This window comes from Urocitellus parryii, unplaced genomic scaffold (assembly GCF_045843805.1).
Source record: "Urocitellus parryii isolate mUroPar1 unplaced genomic scaffold, mUroPar1.hap1 Scaffold_171, whole genome shotgun sequence".
In the NCBI taxonomy this organism is placed as follows: domain Eukaryota; kingdom Metazoa; phylum Chordata; class Mammalia; order Rodentia; family Sciuridae; genus Urocitellus; species Urocitellus parryii.
In genome coordinates this window covers 131,788-150,188 of record NW_027552194.1, presented here as the reverse complement: position 1 = coordinate 150,188, position 18,401 = coordinate 131,788, and the positions used below count along the sequence as shown (strand labels likewise).

Below are 18,401 nucleotides of genomic sequence, written 5' to 3'. Positions count from 1 at the left end.
CCAGGCACTGGGTGCAGGGTCACTCTGCACCTTAGGAAAGAGCCAGCCTCTGCTATGGGACGCCCCATCATCTACTGTGGGGTGAACGTCAGGACTCACAGCAACCACCACATCCCCAAGTCACTCCATCATCTGGAGGGCAGTGTCCCTCCTGACCGGCCTCCCTACCAGGGAACAGAAGAGGCCTTTGAGCTGGCCTACTGCCCTAGTGACCACTTGGTTCCCAACATAGGGACAGCTGCAGACGCAACCACGCTTTAGATGTCACATTGCTGCCACACCAAGGAGGATCCTGAGAGCTGTCGACCCACCCGGAGCCACTTGTTAATATCTTCCACGTGGCAAGGAAAGCAGGGGTGAGGCCGGGGGCGTGGCTGGGGTCCTGGGAGAGGCAGGGAACTTGAGAGGGACCACAAACCCTTTGGGAGTTGGGAACCTGAGGGCAGAGGCTCAGCCGGGGGCCGGTATTGTGGTGGCCCAGGCCCTGCAGCTGCCTGTGCACACAGCCAGGCCCAGCAGCCCTCGGAGCTGCAGGGTTCCCTCTGCAGATACTTTCCAACCTTTGGGGACAAGTCAGGAGCCGGATGCTACCTTTGCTGTTTCACAATTCCACAAACAGGAGAAACTCCAGATTCATGTCAACCTGCATCTGAGAAAATGTCACCTTGAGGTCACATGCAAGACTGAGGACAAAGAGGAAAGCCCCCTCCCCTGGGCCGCCAGCCTGCAGTGCTGACCCCTGACTCTGGTCCCCCTCCCTCCCAGGCCTCTGCCGACGCAGCAGGCTGTGCCCGTGAGCACTGTGCGTGGCTGGAGCAGTACTCAAGAGGCTGGCACCCTGGAGGGGAGGGCAGATTACAGGGCAGCGGCCCTTGGCTGCGCATGAGGGAAGACAGCACCCCCACGGGTCATCCCCTTCCTCTGCCCAAGGCAGGCCAGCAGACAGGCACCCACGTCCTTTGGACCCCGCCGTCGCTCTGGGCTCCTCAGTCACGGAGAGGCAGCTAAGGCCAGGAGGGAGATGAAGATGAGGCGGGTGGCCAGGGGCCCTCGGGGGGCAGAACTACCACTGCGTAGAGAGCAGAGGAGGTGCCCACGAGGCATCAGGAAGCCAGGCTGTCCTCTTGCGGGCCCCATGTCAGCTGCCAAGGTGTGGCCAGTGTTCCCTGGGCCTCTCTGTGGGGGAATGGCCCAGGCTGGCCCAGCTGTCTCGAAACCAGGATCCCTGGCTAGTCTCAGATTGGGAGAGGATGGAAACTTTGCCAGTACTAATGCTAGCCTTGGCCGACAGAACTGGGGGACACGAAGCCACCTCTCTCAGCCTGGACAGGCCGGCTCTGCCCCAGGCTGCTGGACACCACAGTGTGGCAAAGTAGCTCCAGGCCACCCTGGGCCTGGGCCAGCCAGGGAGGCCTCTTCAGCTGCAGTGAGGGGCAGGGAGTGATCCCAGGACACTCTGGCCGAGGCCTCTGCCCCTCCTCAGGCTCTGTGCATGCACAGGGGACACGGCACTGTGGGGGCAGCTCCTGCCCATCTCGCCCCTTCTTCTGGGGTCTGTTCACAACTCTGGCTCCGGCGGCTGAGAAGGCACAGTGGCTATGGGCCACGTGGAGTCAGCATCCTGGACACTGGCCAGCAGCCTCAGACCTCCAGTCTCCAGCCTGGGCCCCGCAGGCCTCCCAGGACACCAGCTCCACCAGGGAGCCAGGCCCTGGAGTGGCTGCAGAGCCAGGAGTGTGCAGGGCTCAGGGAAGCTGACCCACAGGCCTCTGGGAAGCAGCAGCAGGAGCAGCAGCAGCAAGACCTGGTGGACACAGAGGCCTCCCCTCAACGTCCTCAGGATGCATCTGCCTGTTTAGGACAAAGTCACAGCACTTCCCGTGAGTCGGCAGGGCATATGGACATGGTGCCCCTGGCGACCGCAGCTCAGAGACGGAGGGCGGAAGCAAATGCCCATCCTGCTGGAAGGGTCACACCCCTCGAGGGACAGTGATTCCAACAGGCCTGACAGGAGCCACAGAAGCAGAGTGGATTCTCTGGAATCCGCTCCAAAAAGTGCCAAGAGGCCTGAGCTCTAGAACAGGATGCTGGAAGATCTGAAGCCAGTTCCAGCGCAGGAGGGCAGAGGCCAGAAGGCCCAACAGGACTCACCCAGCAACGACAGACAGACTGCAGTCCAGCCACAGGTAACAGAATGTCGACACACCAGCACTCGGGGGCAGAGGTCGTCAGTCAGGGCCTTTTGAAGAAGCAAGATCCAACTACACACTGTCCACAAGAGATTCCCTTGAATTATGAAGACACTAGGTTGAACATATATGAAAGGAGGAGAAGGTCCTCGCAGGTGGCCAGCATGCGAGGGCCCGGCAGCTCCGTCAGCTCCAGGGGGGACGGCTGAGGCAGAGTGGCAGTCCCAGCTTCCCGGGAGGCTGAGGCAGAAGGATCACTGAGCACAGGGTAGGAGGCCAGCCTGGGCAATGCAGCAAGACGTGCCTCAGAACTAAACAATACACGGTACAGACATCCACAGAGCTGCAGGGAGACCTAGACGGCCTCACAGCCAGTCCAGAGTGCAACACTCCTCAGCAAGAAGACCCAGCAAGACACGCACGAGCCCAGTCACGCTGCAGACCGCCCGAGGGCTCTGTGTGGCTCAGAGGCCAGTGCTTGCCTGGGCTGCACTGGGCTGCACTGGGCTGCTCCTTCCCCCATCTGTTCAGGGTCCGTTCAGCAGGACAGCGCAGACTCTGGGCCGGAAGCCAGTCTCAGCACATGCAAAGTGTTCAATGAAGGGCACTGGACCTTGATGACTCGGGTCACCATGTGGCACTTCCGGGGAGGCGGTACCCACAGTGCCAAGGGCTCTGGGGACAGCAGATGCCCTGCTGAGCAGGGTCACTGGGAGGAGCACCTCTAGAGGAGTGAGCCAGATCGGACCTCCCGGGCCTTCAGCCAGGGGTTCTGGTTTCCAGTGACATCCAGGCCCTGCACCTGTCACACGTCACTTCCAGGAATGCTCATGCACCCTAGGAGGTGGGAAATGTACTCCCCTTTCCTCCATGGAAACAGACCACCGGTGAGCTCAATTCCCCTCTGGGGCAGTAGGAGGCAGGACCCAGAGGCCCCATCCCACCTGACCTCAAAGCCCAGCAGAGCAGCCACAATCTGCCTCCTGCATTTTTGAACAAGAGTCTCTCACATTCACTGGGGCCTGTGGACCCGGGGGCCTCGAATGCTCAGAGAGCACTTGGACTCCACAGGACTTCCAGGTGAGTCCTCCGCCTGCCTCCAGGTCCTCCCCCTGGAGACCGGCCATGTCTGCCTGCTGGCTATTTCTTCCCTAGACTGGGTGTCCAGTGCCCTGCTGGCCCCAGGGCTGATGAAGGGGCAGGGCTGATACAGGAACAGCACTTCAACATCAGGAAGAGGCAGAGCTCTGCCGGCTGAGCACCCCCACGGGAGGCCTCCTGCAGCCCCCTGCTTTCCCCTGGAGGCCTGTGGGTCTCCTCCCTTCCCTCCTGGTCTCAGCAGGCCGTGGGGGGCCAGCTGTGGCAGCTCCTGTGACCTCGCTCCCTGTAGTCTGCCCCTTGTCCCTCTGCTAGCAAGAGGGTGAGTCACGGGAGCTGAACTGACAAAGAAAGCTTCCTTCTGCTCCTGCGAAGGGTCTGAGTCAGCGTTTCCCAAGCTGTGACCAAAACCTGCCGAAGACCACACAGCGGAGGAGGAGTCTATTTTGGCTCACGGATTTCAGTCCACAGGTAGCCGACTCCCGTGCCCTGGGCCCAGGGAGGCAGAACACCATGGCAGAGGGCGTGGCGGAGGATAGCTGCTCAGACGTGGCACCCGGAAGCAGAGAGCTCTGCTCACCAGGGACAAAGCCCAAAGGCACCGCAGTGACCTCCAGCCGCACCCTGCCTGCCTAAGCCACCCCCGGGCAGACCTCTCAGTGGGTCAGTCCTCCCCAGGTCGAGGCTCCCATCACCCAATCACTTCACCTCGGACCCTCTCCGTGGCTCACACGTGGGCTGCTGGGGCATCTCCCGTAAACCCTGACCCGGTGGAGGGAGGAGGTGGCCCACGCTCTTCTCCACGCAGTGACTCCGCCTCCCTCTCAGCCCTTGTCTTGTGCAGAGAGGAGAGAGCCTGGGAGGGTCAGGTGTTTAGGGCCAGGCCTGGACATGATTATGGGCTCTCACCCACTTTCTAGTGGCCAGAGGTCAGTCAGGGCCCAGTGGACCCCAGAGGAGGAGCGGCGGATCCTCTGTGCCCAGCAGGGGCCCCCAGAGGCCTCCCTGGTGCTCGTCTTGCTGGCTCTGCTGAGCGTCCGCCTGCTCCATGGCGCTGGGGCCTCTCCTCCACCTCACTCTGGGCGACACATGGTGCTCCCAGCCCCTTCCCTTCTGCTCCCTCTACATCACAAAATTACTGCCAGGTACAGTGGCACACACCTGTAATCCCAGGGGCTCGGAGGCTGAGGCAGGAGGATTGCAACTTCCAGGCCAGCCTCAGCAACTTAGCGAGACCCTGGGGACACAGCTCAGTGGCAACCCCTGGGTGCAATCTATAGTAACAACAACAACGAAAAGCTCTCTGAGGGTTGCCAGAAAATCCAAGAATAAAGTTGACTATACACCTTCGTCAGGCAGAGCCAGCCCTAAACCCTGAGCCGTGACCAGGAGCTGTCTTACCAGGCCCTTTTGTGCCAAGTCCCCTGGGCATCCCTAAGCCCTGCCAGCAGACGCCCTTTGTCTGAACCCTGGGATGGACCCCACTCGTGGCCCTCCTGCCTTCTCAGCTGCATCGTTTTCCACGGCCACAGGCCTTGGAAGGCAGCTGGGGTCCCCATGTGACCTCCTCTTGTGGGAAACTCACTGTGACTGTCACACGACTGGCTGATGGGCATGCTTCCTGTGTGGAGGCGAGGTGCCCTCCATTCTGATTCTCTGAAACTTGTGCGTGACATGTGGCCGACCATCCGGGACAGCCGTCTAACTGGAGTGCCCTTCTCCTGCCCGGTTCACATAGGAGGAGCTGCTAGGAGCTCAGGAGGGACATACCCACCGCCAGCGCTCAGGCGAGCGTGTGCACGGCTCGGCACCCCGTCGACCCTCGGGGCGTCAGACTCCAGGGCCCTGCTGAAGCCCAGGCTGGCAGGAAGCCCAGGGGTCAACACACTCCAAAACGCTAGGCACCCCCCACGCAGTGCGTGCTGGACCAAGGCAGGGGCCGATGGTGGCAGTAGAGATAGATGTGCCACCATTCCTGCAGGGACAGCCCCGACACAGTCACCCACTGTGGCTCTCCAGCGCCCCCCCGCCCCGCTGCCGCGGCCTTAAAAGAAACTGTGAGGCTCAGCCATGGCCAGCTCCCCCAGCACCCTGGCCAGTGTGGCTCTGCGTCTCAGAGGCTGGTCTCTGCTCGCTGTCCAGAGGAAGCATCTCTGCATCCTTGATGTGGAACACGAAGCCCAGAAGAGCTCGCGGGGTCTGCACACTTTGCCTCCCGGCCAGGCAGAGATGGACAGCACCCCAGCACCCAGGCTGAAGCTGCTGTCACTGGCCACTCCCTGTCACCTTCATCTGGGGACTTGCTACAGGGACATGTGGCCCATGGAGCCTGAGCTGACCTCGTGGTGGACATGGGTGCAGCCTGAGGCCCTGGCGGGGGGACAGATGCCAGAAGGAGCAGGGCAGTGGACACAGGCGAGGGAAGGCACAAGTTTGCTGTGGGCCCAGAAGGGGCCCAGAAAGGCAGGACCTGACAGTTCACAGTGGAGCCCCGGGCTCCTAGGACGGTGCCCATGCGCGAGAGGCACTCCCCACGTAGTGTTGATTGCTTTAAATCAATGAGGTGAAAGAGAGCCTCGACCCCATGGTGGACTGATCCAGGAGATCTTTAGACATCATCTCTCTCCACCCCATTCCACAGTCCCTCTCCTCTGCCACATGCACACATAACACGCACACATGCACACGCAGGCCCACGTGGACATGCACATGTGTATGTGTCACACGTGGGCATACACATGCATGCATGCAGCCACGTGTGCACAGTGACGTTTATACATAGTACACATGTGCGTGTCACGCATGCACACACAGGCCCACGTGTGCACAGTGACGTTTATACATAGTACACATGTGTGTGTCATGCATGCACACACAGTCCCATGTGTGCACAGTGACACCTATACATAGTACACATGAGTATGTCACACATGCACACAGGCCCACGTGTGCACAGTGACACCTATACATAGTACACATGTGTGTGTCGTGCGTTATTACACAGGCCCACGTGTGCACAGTGACGTTTATACATAGTACACATGTGTCACGCATGCACACACAGGGCCACGTGTGCACAGTGACACCTATACATAGTACATATGTGTATGTCATGTATGCACACACAGGCCCACGTGTGCACAGTGATGTTTATACATAGCACACATGTGCGCGTCATGCATGCACACACAGGACCATGTGTGCACAGTGACACCTATACATAGTACACATGTGTATGTCACACATGCACACACAGGCCCACATGTGCATAGTAACACCTATACATAGTACACATGTGCATATTGTGCATGCACACACAGGCCCACGTGTGCACAGTGACATTTATACATAGTACACATGTGCATATTGTGCATGCACACACAGGCCCACGTGTGCACAGTGATGTTTATACATAGTACACGTGTGTGTGTTGTGCATGCACACACAGGCCCACGTGTGCACAGTGACACCTATACATAGTACACATGTGTGTGTAGTGCGTGCTCACACAGGCCCACATGTGCACAGTGCGTTTAAATATAGTACACGTGTGTATCTCATGCATGCACACACAGGCCCATGTGTGCACAGTGACAGTTATACATAGCACAGATGTGTATCTCATGCATGCACACACAGGCCCATGTGTGCACAGTGATGTTTATACATAGTACACATGTGTATGTCGTGCATGTACACACAGGCCCACGTGTGCACAGTGACATGTATGCATAGTACACATGTGTATGCCATGCATGCACACACAGGCCCATGTGTACACAGTGATGTTTATACATAGTACACATGTGTGTGTGATACATGCACACACAGGCCCACATGTGCACAGTGACACTTATATATTGTACACATGTGTGTGTCGTGATTGCACACACAGGTCTGTTGGGCACCGGAATGCACGTATATGTGTGTCCATGTGCACACACACAGTCACATGCAGCCACGTGTGCACAGTCATGCATATGCATATGTACGTATAGATGCACACAGGCCCTTGTGGGCATGCACATACATGGTGTGCACACACATGCACAGCCAAAAGGCTGCATACTCCCCTTTTGTTGGGACAGGTTGGGAGAAGCCGCCCAGAGCTGCCCATGAGCCCCCATGCTGTGGCTCTGCAGCTGCATGTCACCTGTCCCATGGAAAATGGGTGAGCGATGACATGCTTTTACAGAACCGGAAATGAGCCAGTTAATGTGCAAATGACCACCACAACTGCCTCCGGCCCCCAGCACACCCAGTTCTCCCACACCTGCTTCCCACCAAGAGGCCCTTAGAAGCCATTGGTGTCCGAGAGACACATGTCCACCAGAAAAGAAAGCCTTCACATGCAGGCCCTGATCTAGGCACCTCTATCTGTCAGTGTGTGTGTGTGTGTGTGTGTGTGTGTGTGTGTGTGTGTCTGTGTGTGTGTGTGTATGAGACAGAGAGACCAGAATTGAACCCAGGAGTTTTATACTCTGAGCCTCATCCCCAGCCCTTTCAATTTTTTATTTTGAGACAGGGTCTTGCTGAGTTGCTAAGGCTGGCCTTGACCTTGGGATCCTCCTGCCTCGGCCTCCTGAGTCACTGGGATTATAGGTGTGCACCCCCATGCCTGGCTGCCATCTCATTTTATAGATGAGAAAATGGAGGGAGGTGAGGGGCTTGGCCAAGGCATATGGTCAGCCAAGCACATGACCCAGGTGTGTCTGGCCCCAGCACTGGTACTCTGTCACTGTCTCTCCACCCTGTCTCCCTGTGGCTAGCCACTGCAGGAACACAGGGGCTTGTTTTCAGGGTGTTGGGGAGGTGCCCCTTCAACTGGTCACTTTCCTGCCTGGGCTGGGGCTTTCTCTCTGCTCACTGCCAACACAGAGCCAGAACGGTCCTCCTCAGGAACTCTGCTGGGGAAGGTGTGTTCCTCTGAGTCCTCTGTGCTGCAGGTTGTAGGGAGGGCCAGTGTCCAAGGCTGGGGGATTACACTGGGGCCCTGCTCTATCTGGCGCACACCTCAGAGGGAAACCTGGACTTCGTCCTCCCCCCATGGGCTGCCCTGAGCAGGAATTAGCAGGCTCCTTGAGCCGCCCTGCTGCCCCACGACCCCTAGACATGGGGGTGCACACCCCCTGCTCCAAGTGTGCTCCTCTTCCAGGGGAGACCAGAACTACGGTCCCACAGCTTTTCAGTGGCCCAGGCACAGTGCTGGACACAGGGCTGAGCCCCGAGTCCCCATGGCACCCGACTGGATGACCACACTTGAGGACATGGGGCTGAGCCAGGAGTCCCCACGGCACACACCAGGGTGACTGCATTTGGTGCCCCTGCCCTCTCTGAAAGGCTCCCATTGGTCTCCAAAGGTCACTTCACGGAGGCCCGAGGCCTGAGTGATGACCAGCTCCATTCACTCTTCCGTTTCCTGCTGCGGTTTTGTTGGGCTCTTCTCCACCCAGAGGGCAGGCGAGTGGGCGGCGGGCGTGGCTGGAACCTGGGCCTGGCTGCCTGCCCTTCCTGCCACTGCTGTGGCCGTGCACAGACGTGGGTCTCCGTGGCTGAATAGGCTGCCTGTGGATTGGCACCGGAGAGCAGCTGTTGATGTAGCAGAGACACAGTGATGCTATGAATGCTGCTGAGAGGACGCTCCCTCCGGCCTGCTCTCCTTCTGACTGTCCCAGAAGCATAGAGTATTGGTGTCGAGACTGATGGAGGGCAGGGGGACACACCATGGGGGCTGCACTGAGCATCTTCAGGTGCAGAAGGGCTTTCCAGGGAGAGAAGAGGCCAGTCCTCACCCCAGAAGGCCCCGGAGCCTCTTCTGGTCCAGGGAGGATCGTGTGCTCGAAGGCCTCTGAAACCAGGTCCAGGGAGAAGCAGGTGAGCTGCTGCTCAGGATGGGCAGGGGTCAGGGCTGAGACAGGAGCCTCTGCCCACAGGATGAGCAGCCAGCCTGCACCACCCAGCTCCACCCAGCTCCTCCCCAGCTCCTCCCTGAGTCCTCCCCAGCTCCACCCTGAGTCCTCCGCAGCTCCTCTGCAGCTCCTCCTCAGCTCCTCCCCAGCTCCTCCCTTAGTCCTCCCCAGCTCCTCCCTTAGTCCTCCCCAGCTCCACCCTGAGTCCTCCGCAGCTCCTCCCTGAGTCCTCCCAGCTCCTCCCCAGCTCCTCCCCAACTCCTCCCCAGCTCCACCCTGAGTCCTCCCCAGCTCCTCCCCAGCTCCTCCCCAGCTCCACCCTGAGTCCTCCCCAGCTCCTCCCCAGCTCCTCCCCAGCTCCATCCCAGCTCCTCCCCAGCTCCTCCCCAGCTTAACCCTGAGTCCTCCCCAGCTCCACCCTAAGTACTCCCCAGCTCCTCCGCAGCTCCTCCCCAGCTCCACCCCAGCTCCTCCGCAGCTCCTCCCCAGCTCCTCCCCAGCTCCTCCCCAGCTCAACCCTGAGTCCTCCTCAGCTCCACCCTAAGTACTCCCCAGCTCCTCCCTGAGTCCTCCCCAGCTCCACCCTGAGTCCTCCCCAGCTCCTCCCCAGCTCCACCCTAAGTACTCCCCAGCTCCTCCCTGAGTCCTCCCCAGCTCCACCCTGAGTCCTCCCCAGCTTCTCCCCAGCTCCTCCCCAGCTCCTCCCCAGCTCCTCCCCAGCTCCACCCTGAGTCCTCCCCAGCTCCTCCCCTGCTCCTCCCCAGCTCCTCCCCTGCTCCTCCCCAGCACACCCTGAGTCCTCCCCAGCTCCTCCCCAGCTCTGCTGGGATCCACATTGGGCTTCAGCTTCAGGAGCTGGGAGGGGAGCAGGCATTTCAAAGGGGACTGCATGCGTTGATGCTGCTGACCAGCCTGGGCCAGGAAGCCCCAGCCCTGCCCAGCACCAGCCTCGCCAGCCTGACCTCAGTGCAATCTGCTTCCATTCACAAAGTGCGGGCCCCAGGGCACCTGGCAAGGCTCGGAAAGGGCCAGGCCACCTGCTCCTCGAGGCACCCCAGACCATAGCTGAGCGAGCTCTCAGCCAGTGAGCAGAGTGCTCTTCCTCATGCCCACTCACCCCAAAATGTTCACCCCCCGAAGGACAAAGGCTCCAAAGCAGACTCTCAGCAGGGCCCGCCTCTCACAGAGTTGCCCTCTACTTTCCCTCAAGATCCTTCAAAGCACAGGACGCATGGCCCTCAGGGAGCAGGGACAGGGGACTGCCTCTTAGCAGCCGGGCACTCCTGCGGAGGCTCCTGGGGACACTCGTGCTTGTGGTGTCGGGGCTCCTGTATGTTAACCTGCAGTTACGCAAGTGCCCTGGGAGCCAAACCTAAGGCACGGCAGGAGCCCAGAGTCCCCCGTGAGAGGCCCTAACAGGCCATGCAGCAAGCCCAGAACATCCCCAAACCAGAGCCTCCAACTAGCTGGGCAGACACGCTCCGCACACAGCCAGTTCACAGCCTTTGTAAGTTTGTGTTCCTCTTAACCGAGCCGCCAGCCCATTACTACAAACAACAGGCACTCAGGAAGAGGCCGGCCCCTAACAGGAAAGTCGGGGAGAGAGCAAGGGAGAGGTGCGTGTTGGGCACAGTCAGCAGACCCGGCGGCGGGGCGATGGGGTGCTCTGCCCGCTGCAGGAGCCCTGGCCCTGGGGAGGACGGGCTGCAGCCAGCACGGGAGGCTGGCCACACCAGGCTGCGGGTGTCAGAGCTTCTGGGGCCAAATGGAGCCCACACCAGCCACCAGCAGCAGGGAGCCCGTGCCTGAGCCTGACTCGTCCTGCACGGTGTCCCCAAGGCCCCGAAGCATCTTCCCATGACGGGGCTCCCTGTGCCACACAGACAGACCTGGCACCCATGTGCCTCTGTGTCCATGTCATCGAAGGCATCGCAGCCTCAACAGGTCCTCTCCACGCACTGCTTTCCGTTGTCCGGCAGGCGCCCGCTGCCCATCCCTGACCGAGGGTCATCGACCGCAGGCCGCCGGACAGCCCACTTGGCGAGTTCAGATCTGTGTGCAGACACTGCCCCTTTGGGGGTGGACACGGAGGGCTGCAGCCACGGCCAGAGGTCACTCTGTGCTCACGCTGAGGTTGCATCCTGGACATAGGACACGTGAGAGTTGAAGAGCGTCTAGAAATGAACAACCCTGACCAGAGACAGAGCAGAGCCACCTCCCCCGGGACCCTGCAAGCCGCAGCCTGTGAGGAAGCCCCTGGCCACAGCGCTGGGCCAGCGGAAGGCCACTGAGTGACAGACTCCGTGACTCCCCGCAGGGCCTGCTCCTGCACCGCGGGCTGTGGACACTGGAAGCCCCACCCAGCAGCCCGACCTTCCCCGAGATCCCAGGCCCTCAGCTCAGCGTCAGAGCCCGGCCAGGCCCAGGGCTTCCCTCTGCCCAAGCCTGTTGCCCAGTTTCCCTCTGGGTCCCGTCTTCCTTCCCCACCTCCAGATCCTGCCTCCACCCCTAGATCTCTCACCCTCCCCGACTGCCCCCCATCCTCGGCAGCTGGGCCCAGCCGGGTTCCCCGTGGTCTGCCGAAGCCGCCTCCTGACTCTGCCCCTGCCCCTGTCCCCCCGGCCCACGCCCTCAGCCACAGCCCCTCCTCAGAGGCGGGTCTGATGTCACTTCCACCCCTGGGCTCCCCCTCCTGTAGGTGTGCCCGGCCTCTCTGAACCTCAGCCCTCTGCCCGCTCCCCTCACCTGTGCCTGAGCCCGCTCCCCTGGGGGCACACCGAATCACACCTTCTCTCAGGGCTGTGCTGTGCCAGCAGCATCATCCCGTCCCTCGGGGACACACACTGACCCCTGGCGTCCTGCTCAGGTGTGGCCGCCTCAGCCTCCGGCCGGCATTGCCCACGGCTGAACCGCTGGGCAGACCTGGCTCACAGCTGGGGCCTGTGGGCTCCTCACGCCTCTCACGGCCGGAGCAGTGTCAGGCAGGACTCGTCCCTGGGTCCTCCCGGTGTCCTCGGTCTGCACAGGGCAGAGGTCCACTAATGTCCCCTGAATGTGGGAACATCCCTTTCCCGAGCCCAGCACTGGATTCCCACCTGGGTTTTATTTTCATCTCTTTCCCAAGGATCTAGGTGGCTTTGATCAGGATTCACAGAGATGGATTTCCTGGGACTCTGGGTTGGTAGAAGAACCAGAGGCTTCAAACGAAGGATTCGTCCTCCCAGTCACCAGTACCTACTCAGCTTTAAGCGCCAGGAAAGGGTTCCGCCCACGAAGGTCAGAGTTTCCACATCAGCCTTCTCAGGAAGCCCAGAATCTGCCGATTGCTGCAGTGGCGTGGATAAAAGTAAGATCCACCCACACGTGTGTGTGCCTCGGAGGAAGACTGTGGCCAAAGCAGCCTTCACCCCCTCTTTGAAAAGGAGCCTCCAAGCAGGCACTGTGGCCCACGCCTGAAATCCCAACAGTTCAGGAGGCTGAGGCAGGAGGATGAGGAATTCAAGGCCGGCCTTCACAACTTAGTGAAGCCCTAAGCAACTTAGTGAGACTGCATCAAAATTAAAAAATAAAAGGCCGGGATGTGGCTTAATGGTCAGTGACCCTGGGCTCAATCCCAGCACCAAATAAATGAAAAGAGAGACCTGCCCCAGAACGCAAGTTCCGTCTCCCCCACCTCCTCACCCTCCCCAGGGCTGATCAAGAGCCTCTCACAGAAGGCGTCCCCCTGGATTCCATGGTGGTCAAGGAAGGCCCTTCCACTGGGAGGAGGCTGAGCGGCTCCCCTCGCGTCGAGTTCTGGGAGGTCAGGTACCCCACGGGCCTCCGATTCCAGTCATAAGAAGACGCGGACTGGCCATTGGGCTACCCAGCCCCAGGCCTGGAATTGGACTCCCTGCCCCCAGGAAAGGATGGAGCACAGCATTGGCTCCCAGCTGCTGGTCTTAGAGGAGCAGGCCCAGGGGAGGCCCAGGCCTGAGCCAGGGGGCAGCCCAGCCTCTCAGACCCGGCCACCTCCCACACACCCTGAGCAGGCCTGAGTGAGAGGCCAGCTCCGCCTTGCCCGAGCCTTCTGCTCTCCGCACTGAGGCTCCTCCTTGAGAAACCTGAAGCCTGCCCTGGGCAGTGGGCTGTCCCAGCTGTGAGCCCACCTGGGCCACGCTTGGAGGAGGTCTGGTGACAGGCCAGGAGACCCCTCCAAGGAGGAAGGTCTGGGCCAGACCAGCCCAAGATGGGGGAGCCTCCCGATGTTGGAGCAGCCCCGCCGGGCACCTGGGCGCCAGCAGTGCCCAGGAGTGGCTGCCTCAGGAGGACTGGACATGGGGTATGTACTGGCCGTCGGCGTGGTACAGCAGGTGTGTCTGGACACGGTGGCCCTGGAGCTGGGAAGCCCAATGTCAAGTCAGTGTCTCTTGATGGCTTCTGAGGAATCAGCCACTGAGTTACCTGAACGGCCCAGGTCCCAGAAGGACTCACGGCTGGTTCGCGACCTGGGGGCTCACATAGCAGCGAGTCATGGTGCCATGGAGGAGGTCGGATGTCGTTCTGGCTGAGATGCCTCACTAGAGAACAGTCTGTGGGCATGAGTACATTTTTGTTACTGTCACAGAATACCTGAGGCAGGGTAACTTTATAGAGAACAGAGGCTTGTCTAGCTCTCCGTCTTGGAGGCTGAAAGTGCATGAGAGCCTCTGGTGAGAGCCCCTGGGTGCGAGCACATGAAGGACAGAGATCACACTATCAGACAGGAAGCCAGGGAGCACTGAGGGTCAGAGCGCTGTCACCACCAGTCACTCTCCTGAGAGCCACGAGGCTCTCCGTGTCCCTTTCCTGCTGAGGAGTGTCATTCTGGCTGTCCACGGCTGCCGTCCTCCCCCTAGTGCTCACTGCTTCCTGCAGGCTGCTCTCTGGCCCGCCTCCTCCAGGCAGATGCTCACCTTTCCGCTCTGCAAATGGCACAGAAGGGCCGGAGGGTCAAAGCCCAGGGATGCGGGGGCTGCCAGGGGTCCTGCGCCTGGGGGTCTCGCTTCAGCCTGCCTCTCGGCCGAATCCTGCCCCCTTCCCCCTCCTCCCCTGGTCCCCGGTATCTCGCCTTCTCCCCAGGAGGGATGTGGCCCAAGGAAGGAAACGGCAGGTGCGGAGGCGTCAGCGGCAGACAGACGTGTAAAGACGGGCTGAGTCTCTGCACCCCTGCCACGGCCAGCACCGACACGAAGTTAGACACTAGCCAGGCAAGTGTCACATCTGTGACCCCAGCGGCTCCGGAGGCTGGGGCAGGAGGATCCCAGGTTCAAAGCCAGCTTCGGCCATAGCATGGCGCTAAGCAACTCAGTGAGGCGGACCCTGTCTCTAAATACAAGACAGAGCAGGGCTGGGGGAGTGGCTCAGTGGTCAAGTGCCCCTGGGTTCAATACCTGGAGCCAAAATAAATAAATAAATCCATTCACCATAGCATCAAAAAAGACAGAATACCTAGGGATAAATCTAACAGAAGGAACGTAAAACTGACACTCTAAACACTACGTGACGTGGCTGAGATGAACTGAAGAAGGTCTGTTAGGGTGCCGGCCTGGAGCCGGGTTCTCAGCACTCGGAGGAGGTGGGGGGGGGGTGGAGGAGGCGGCGCGGCAGAGCCTGGAGCCTCAGTGGCCTGGGACGCTCCTCCTAACGAGGCCCGCTGCCTGCCCCACCTGGAGCTCCCTGGCCCTGCAGGGACTGGCCGCCACTTCCAGCGGTTCCACGCGTTACCTGCCTCCGGGCACCTGGACCCCAGGATGAAGGGCCGGCTGAGCACTGAAGACGAAGCTGCCGACCCAGGACGATGAGGCCCAGGAGGTGGAGGTCGCGGTTGTTGACATGGCTTTCACGCTGGATTCTTTCTGAGATCAAGGAGACTCGGCTCAACGTTGGCAAGATCTCAGAGCATGTGGAGGAAGCAAAGAAACTCTAGAGTATCATCCTCTCTGCACCAATTCCAGAGCCAAACACCAAGGATGACCTTGAGCAGCTCACAATGGAGACCAAGAAAAGGGCCAACAGTGTCCTGAACAAACTGAAGAGCTGGAGAGGCACAGTGAAGGGGTGAGGTCCGCTCATTAGCAGGCCTTCTCTCTCGGAAGTCTGTGGAGGCGATGACCAGGTACGATGAGGCTCAGGGGGACTTTGTGAACACAGCCAAGGGCGAACCCAGGCAGCTGGAGATGACTGGCAACAAGACAACCAAGAGGAGCGGGAGGAGATGCTGCCGAGTGGCCACCTGCCATCTCACTTCTGGGATCACCGACTCCCAGATCCCCAGCAAGCCCTCAGGGAGACCGAGGATGGGCATAAGGACATTGGGAGGCTGGAGAGCAGCCTTAAAGAACTGCCTGACACGTGTATGGACAGTGCCAGGCTGGTGGAGGACCAGGGCCAGAGGTTAGATGGCCGAGAGCTGGATGTCATGCACACAGTGGACCGGGTGAGAAGGCACAAGACGAAACTCCAAGAGCTGTGAACTACCAGGGTCGGGCCCGGGAGAAATCGGTGATCCTCACTGTGATGGTGTCGTGCTGCTGGGCACCTTAGCCTCCATCCCTGGACTTGCCGTTGGGCTGCGTGAGCGGCCTGCGGGGCTGCTGCTCCGAGATCACCTTATCTCACTCCAGCCTCGAGGGACCACCTTTGTCTTCAGATGGGAATGGAGTCTGAATGGCCTTCCTGTGACTGACCCACAGTCAGTCCAGCCCTGGAGGAATCTACCTGCCTGACGAACCCCGAGTTCTCCTCCAAACCCACTCCTGCCCCAGCAGCTGAAGGGCCTTTCCTCCTGGGCCCCAGGACTGACCCAGCTTTTTCCCTCCCGGCTGTGCCCGATTAAGCCTTGCACCTTGGAAATCCCCTGAGAGACGTCCCAAGTGCTGCGTCTTCTGCCCCATGGAGGATTCTCCCAGAAACGACAGGCATTTTTCTAGGGGAGTCTCTTTAACAAAGCAGAGGGATGCTCCTAGATTTGGCAACGGGAGGGTTAGATGGGAGACTCTGCGTGGCAGGATGCCGGTCCTGTCGGTCCTGCCGGTCCTGAAAACCTGAGTGGTCGGCCGATGCCATTTGGGTCCAGAAGGTGGACTTGCTTGAAATTCAACTTCAATTAAGCTTTTAATAAGAGCCACCTGGGGCCAATTTGGTCTTTCTCTAGGTTGTGTTCTCACGTTTACTCAAAGAGGGACCAGGATGACCGTCTTCTGAGGTGGCCCTTTTCAAAGGCTGAGGATTTGGAATATTGGTTTCCCTATGAGTTTGGGAAATGGCTTTTCACCTTTGGAGTGACTCTTTGTGAAGCCAAAATCAACCAGGGATTTAAAATTGGGCTGGGGACAAGGTGCTAGAGTTTCAGACTCTGAAAAGGTCTCCGTGAGGCTGAGTGTGCAGTCACTCATGTGTTCAGGGGTATTTTTAAAAGTGTGTATGTGAGGTGCATGTACGTATATGTGCCTGCTTCTCAGGAAATAGGAAACTAGAAAAGGAAGATACTATGACCTCAGAAATAAAAAAAAAAAAACAAAACTTTTTTTGAGCTAGACTAAAAATTAGGTAAGTTGCCTTTTTTTACCTACAAATGAATCATGGTAGAAATATGATCCTCTTATGTCGTCAACAAAGTTGTTTTCTAGAAGAGAACTGGGAGAATCAAATGAGATATTCAGACTGAGGACTGAGCTGGTTTCCGGTTTCTGTGCAGCAGGTAGAGTGGATCCTGACACCTCTCCCTACTGGCTGCCTCCACTAGGCTCCCCTGGGACATCCCACAGCAACCCATGTGACCTGGGGATGTCCTGCCGTGGGCTGGGTGAGTTGGGAGAGGCCCGGGACTACCTGCCACTGGGTGAAGGAGCTTGACAGGTCCTTGGTTCCCCAGTTCTTGGCCCAGAGGAAGCAGCATCCAGGAAATCTTCGTGTAGTGGCTGCTAAGCCGTGGGTAGCCTTAGATCCCTGCCAGTCTCCCTGACGCGGGTGTCGCTGTGTCTCAGCTTTGACTGTAAAGCTCTCTCAGGCAGAGAGAGCACCTGACCCAGGCCTGCCCACTAGCTCCTGTGCAAAGGCTCCTCGGCTCTCACTACCCAGCATCAGACAGAGCCTCAGGGATGCCCTCTCCCATGGCTGTGATGGGAGAAGTCAGGCTGCAACCGCAGGCCTTCACCGTCAGCCGAGACCAAGGCCTGGGGGTTAATGTTTGGAGTGCAACACATGAAGGGTCTTTGGATTTTTAAAAAATGTACATTTGATTATTTTATTGCTGATTTAAAAATAAATGACTTTCTAATGACTGAAAAAAAAAAAAAAAGAAGAAGGTCTAGGTAATAGGAGGGTGTCCCGTGGTCAGGGGTTGAGAGACTTGACCTGCTTTCCATGACAGTGGTCCCCTGACTGCCCTACAGGTTCAGCGTGATCCCTCCGGAGCCCCAGCCGACGTCTCTGCAGAAGCTGAGAAGCTGGTTCTGAGAGTCATATGCAACAGCCAGGGACCAGAATGGCCAAAATCATCTGGAAAAGAAGAGAACTGGAGGCGGCAAGGTGGCTTTGAACAGTGGGAGGCTGCCCTCTCAGTCCGGGGGCCACAAGCTGCAAATGGAGGCACTGGCTGGGCTCCCTCTGCAGGCTCCAGAGAGGGCCCTTCCTCCCCTTCCAGCCCCTGGTCCTGGCCACGGGGCTAAGCACCCTCAGCGTTTCCCAGACTGCCCCAACACTGCGTCACAGGACCCGGGGCACCCCATGTGTGCTGTGAAGACCTGGGGAGGGACAGGCCTTCCCTCCTGTGTCAGGTGTGGGCTTGGAAGGAAGTGCTGTTCTCAGGTGGAGAAGGCTCACCTCCCTGATCCCAGGCCTCAGGCCATGCCTCGGATCACCGGGTGTTTGTCCAGAGTGGGCTGCAGGTTCTCAGGGCTATCTTAGACTTGCTGAGCCCGACTAAAGGGAGCACCTGACCCCACCCCCACCCCCCCTCCAACACCACTCAGCTGCCCAGCGTCCCTCCCTGGGAAACATCCCTGCAGAACCCGCCTGCCCTGCTGCCTCCCGCCGTGCCGGTGTGGGGCTCCGACCCTCCCACTTTCCCAGCCCAGACAAACCTTCTCAGAAGGTCCGTGAGACCTCCACTGAAGGGACCGTCCACTCTCAAGGGCACAGTGACAGAAACCGCGCCTCATCCATAACCCTGGGCAGCTGACCC

The 18,401-nt window shown here is 59.4% G+C and overlaps 1 pseudogene; it reads left to right on the top strand.

Annotated features, from left to right (window-relative positions):
• LOC113177264 (syntaxin-3-like) overlaps positions 1–15,942 on the top strand; it is a 32,507-nt pseudogene extending 16,565 nt beyond the window's left edge.
• The last annotated feature ends 2,459 nt before the right edge of the window (positions 15,943–18,401 follow it).